Consider the following 5,149-nt stretch of genomic DNA (forward strand, 5'->3'; position numbering starts at 1 on the left):
TTCACCCACCTCTTCAATCTGGTTTTCGTCCTTCTCCTTCTACAGGGACTGCACTCTTGCTTGTCTCTAAGTCTCCTCTGTCTGCTTGTTATTCCAAGCTTTCATCTATCCTTATTCATTATCTTTCTGCGGCATTTGATACTGTTGATCACTCTGTTCTTATCTCTTCTCTTTCCAGTCTGGGCATCTCTGGCTCTATTCTTCAATGGTTTCACTTTTATCTTTCTCAGCGGTCCTTATCTGTCACCTGGGATGGACACACTGCTTCTCCATTTCCTCTCCTCTATGGTGTCCCTCAAGGCTCTGTACTTGGTCCTCTCCTTTGTTCCCTTCATACTGCCCCCTGTCGGCTCTCATTTCATCTATCCTTTCATCTATATTCAGATGACACTCAAATCTTTCCTCCTTTTCTTCTTTTGAGTCTATGCATCCCTCTACTGTGTTGTACCGACTTTCTGCTGTTCAGAACTGGATATCTTCCAGTTTTCTTCACCTCAACCCTGCTTTAACTCTTCCTCCTACTGTTCCTCCACCTTACTTCTCCTTTCTTCCATCTTCATTGCCTTTTTCCTCACCTGCGTGTAACTTGGGTGTTATTTTTGATCCTTTGCTCTCTTTCTCACTCCATACATGTCATGCCCGTATCACTTTTCCTGCAAAACGGCTTGTTTACAGGATACCATGGCGACTGCCATGGCGGCTATTACATTGCAGCCGTTTACCAGACTACAATTCCCGGCATCCTCGGCACAAGTAAAGGTCATGTGACACGCTTTTTATTATTCTTGGTATGCCGCGTAATATACCTATAAGTACGATGGAAGTGCGCGACTCTGGTGCTCCTTGACTGTTGTCTTGTAGCACGTTGAGTCGCATCCAGTATTTCACTTTGTTATTCTGGTATTTTGAACCCGGACCGCATTCTTGATTAAGCTCACGGATTACCCTTACCTGACTCTGACGCCTGGCTCCTTCCCGAATTTCTTTCCTGGTTACCAAACCGCTCGCTTTACTCTGACCTTGCTTCTGCTCAGCACGACTTGGTTGTTTACCCCTTTCTGATTCTGATGCCGCAGGCTGGTATACTCACATTTTTCTGTTTTTTGGTATACGGCCACCGCGTATTGTTTCCTGGGAACCATAGCAACTATTCCTTTTTTCTTTGAGTGACTTTGGGACGCTCTGCTGCTGGTCACTTCTTATCACTACAACAAAGGATTTCAATTTGGACGGTATGCTGCACAGGGGGTTTATTTTGGACACATTTAGTTGGATTGCTCTTTCTTTGGACGCTCTGCTGCTTTCAAGAGGATTTCCTTGGGACTCATCTGGTGTGGATTGCACAATTCTCTGGACAGTAGTTGCGCCCTCGTTCCGTTCGGGTTAGCTGTATGGGACATTTTCTGCTTGGAACATTGAGACTTGTTCACTGGACACTAACACCTGTTTCCAGCACTCCAGTTAGGTCTATTGCTTTATCTACATACGCCGCAGGTATGAGTGGGAGAAAGATGGCGGTGCGGCGGGGTTACTTGCCTTTGTACTATACTTCAGTGAACCGATCTTTGTTTGTTTCCTTCCTTAGCTCTGTTGCTGCTCCTGACTTATTACTCAAGCCCCTGGCCTGTCAGTATTTTATTACCCTGCAAGCTGTGCTCTTGGGTAAAAGGTTTACTGTCTGCGGTCTACTGTTCAGCTGACACGTTATTACAAGGGTGAACAGTCTGCTAGTGGGGTTACTAACAATCAACCTCCCTTGGATCACAACAATACATCTTCTGCTGCCCATTCCTTTTGCAATGCCCTTTCAACATTTGTCGTGCTCCCCTTTACCACTTTTTGCATGCTGCTAAACTTCTTCTTTTTTCCCTGTTTTTTTTCACGCACTGACTACTGTTCATTCTTCTGCTTGGTGCCCCTTCCTCACATCTTCCTCCTCTCCGCTCGGTTAATAATTCCTCGGTTCAGCTCCTTCTTTCTTTACCCCCTCGTTCCTTGTTCCAATTCAAAAGGAAGCAATGGAATGGAGCATAAGGAGGCAGTAATGTTGCTCTTTACTCTCCATTTCATTGCTTCCTTTCGAATCACACCTTCTTTATCATTTCCTCTCAATTGTTTTTAAATGTATCCATTGTCAGGCTCCCCCGATGTTTCTTCCTTAGTGTCATTCTACTTTCCATCTCGGTCTCTTCAATCACAGAATCTATTCCTTTTCAATGTTCCTAAACCCCCTTGTGCTTCATCCCATTTCCGTTCAATTGCTCTTCTAGCCTCTAAATACTGGAATTCTCTTCCTCTCTCTGTCCGCTCTTCTACCTCTCTACTCATTTTACATCTCATTTGAAAGCTCATCTCTTGTCTTCACTTTCCACTTAATGCTGCTTTGTCTCCCTTCTCTTGTTTTTATCTGACATTGTACTATCATGTAATTGTACTGCTTTGTTGTGAATATTGTTCATCGCTTTTGGCAAAAAGCACGCTATAAATCTAATAAAATGAAAAAATGGATGAAGTATATGAGGTGGATAATGAGGGATGCGCTACAGAAGAGTTGATCAATGATTGTTCAAAGTAAGAGACGGCAAAGTTAAAGGGAGTGGTGAATGATGGTGTGTCGCTACTGATATGGTGTTATGTGGCATTTATAACGCGCCTGTACACAAGCATTTCTAGGCGCGACAAGACAAGGAGGGGAAACAAAGGGCGGATTAAATAATGATCTTACTAGGCCTTGTGTCATTCTAATCGGGTAAGTGCGAGGAACAGGGAATCGGGCCATTAGGCCATTAGGAATTAGGCCAATATCACTACAATTTTTAGGGAGCCAGGGGAGTGAGAAAAGATGGCTGTGCGGATTGCAAACTCAATTGCAGTGTCACGTGGTGTGATCCAGGTTTCAGTGACAACCATCTCCGGGAGTTTTCGGGGGATGAACCTCAATGAGGTCAGTAGTGGAGAAAGTAGTTAAAAGGGTAGGTGGGGTAGTGGTAGAAGGAAGGCACGCAGAATAAAGGAGGTTGAAGTAGGCAGAGCATGAGGGGGAAGAACATCTAGGATCTCATTTTGCGGTTGGGTGGAGTTTCCGAAAAGCATGCAAGGCGTTGCAGGTGAGTGGTTGGATAGAGAAAGTGCGTTGAAAAGACCTTTTGAGAGCTGGAGAAAGAGATCAGCGAGGAAGAGAAGTACGATAAGTAGGAGAATGTTGCAATGGGGGACTAGGAGTGTGGTACTCGGAGTGACAAATGGTCAGTGGGAGTGACAGTTTTCTTGGTGATCTGTTAGTTGACCGGTGGTGGCTAACAATAGAGGTAGAATAGACAGTAGTTACCAAAATGTAGGTTAAGTAGGGCAGCAGAGACCATACAGATTATTAAATTAGTAGGAAATAAATGATATATTACGTTTCACTGGGCATTCATTGTAGGGTACGGAAGGAGCAAATGGTGAAGGCAAAGGAGCCGAATTGATAACCACAGTATCTCTGATGTATGGAAGGAGGGGACAGAGGTGGATTGGGAGGCATCTGTTTATGAGGGTCATGCATTCCATTTAAGATTACTGGAAGCTTTAAGGTTTGACAGAGCATGGGGGTGGGTGTCCCCAAACACAAAGAAAACATGTGTTTGGTGAGAGATCTGGCTTTAGCAGTGGAAAGGAAAGAGCAGGTATTGGAAGGGCCGTAGGCAATAGTATGAGGATGCCTTCTTGCTGGATACACCAGCAAGCACGAGTGCAAAGGGGACGTGCAGGACGATCTCGTGATTGGTCAGGTGGAAAGTCAAGAAGGTGTCAAGAGCATGACGGCCAACGGTCTCCATATAACAAAACAGCTCTTCCTTCTGCGCATGCAAGAAGGAGAAGAAAGAACAAAACAATTGGGTTTCATGTGATTTTACCGAACAAAATGCTACCGAATTAAATGTTACCAAAAAAATAGCTATTGCTATAGTTCATACAACTGGAAGCTAACGATCATGCTCGGACTTGCCCATTGGGCAAAACAAGAGGGCAATATATGTAGATCCAATATGAGGGGTGGGCCGTTTTATTGGCCGGGCGTGCCAAGTCCCTCATGCAGCTTGTAAGTTTGACCAATCTAATGGACCCATATGTTTTATAATGTACCTTTTTTGTTGCTCCCCAAAGCTTCTGGTGGTACTTTAGCAGATTTGTTTGTGATACACCTGCACGTGGTAAACCTGGTTCAAGATACACAGTAGTGATGTCATTATTCAAGATTAAGAACGATTTGAAGTTGTGAGGGCAAAAGTGCCAACTTGTAGTGGGTGGCCCTTTCTAGAAAAGGGGGATGCCGAGGCCAGTGATTCTGGGCAAGGCAGAGAGGAAGACAGAGAGGAAGACAAACAGAGCTAGAGTACAGTTCAAACTTTTACATATGAAGAGGTGCTTTCACTTCTCCGGGCACACTCAAGCAGGATGAGGTCAATTGCTCATACAAAGGCACAGAATGCACTACAAAGGCCGTTTGCTGCAGGGCAGCTGAAAAATGATGATACATTCCATTTGTAACACAATTGACACAGGTGGCTGCATTGTTTGTACGCACAAATAAAAGACTCAGAGGGAGTGAAGGGGGCTAAAACAGAACTTTGCTCAGAAAGCAAGAAGGGAATTTCCATTAAGAGTATATTTAAGCACTGCATATGCCAATGGAAAGAGAGTCTAAGAACTCAAATGAAAGAAGTGAAAAAACAATTGGAGCTCCTATTAAAGAAATGCTTAACGCTAGAATTATTAATCGAATTCAATGTGAACCATGCTTTGTTGGCTGATGTATGCCTCCTTAGATAATGCGGGCCATCTCTGGCCCGAAATACATGCACACTCTTGTTTCACCCAATGAAGTGAAAAGTAATTTTAGTTGACTTTTTTTCTCTTTGAGAAAGAATTGTCCATTGTGGACTTCTGTTGAGCTCATTAACTCTGGGACAACCAGCTGAGGAAGATATATACAGGACTTTGAAAGCTAATGTATTGTACCATTGCATCATCATACTTGCAATTAGTACAATAAAAGGTATCAAAGTATTCCTGTACAATCAACACAGATCATGTGAACGTGGCATGATAAATCATCGTTTAAACATAGCATGTAAAGACATAAGTGTGTATTTGGAAAGTAAACTAC

The 5,149-nt window shown here is 43.6% G+C and overlaps 1 protein-coding gene across 1 annotated transcript in view; it reads right to left on the reverse strand.

The window, feature by feature from the left end:
* The window catches only part of LOC138452295 (mucin-19-like), a 127,445-nt gene that overhangs the window by 80,183 nt on the left and 42,113 nt on the right, over nt 1-5,149 (reverse strand). The gene's annotated exons all lie outside the window — the stretch shown is intronic.

The sequence above is a fragment of the Ambystoma mexicanum genome, chromosome 1p, assembly GCF_040938575.1.
Source record: "Ambystoma mexicanum isolate Mex_15411 chromosome 1p, UKY_AmexF1_1, whole genome shotgun sequence".
In the NCBI taxonomy this organism is placed as follows: Eukaryota; Metazoa; Chordata; class Amphibia; order Caudata; family Ambystomatidae; genus Ambystoma; species Ambystoma mexicanum.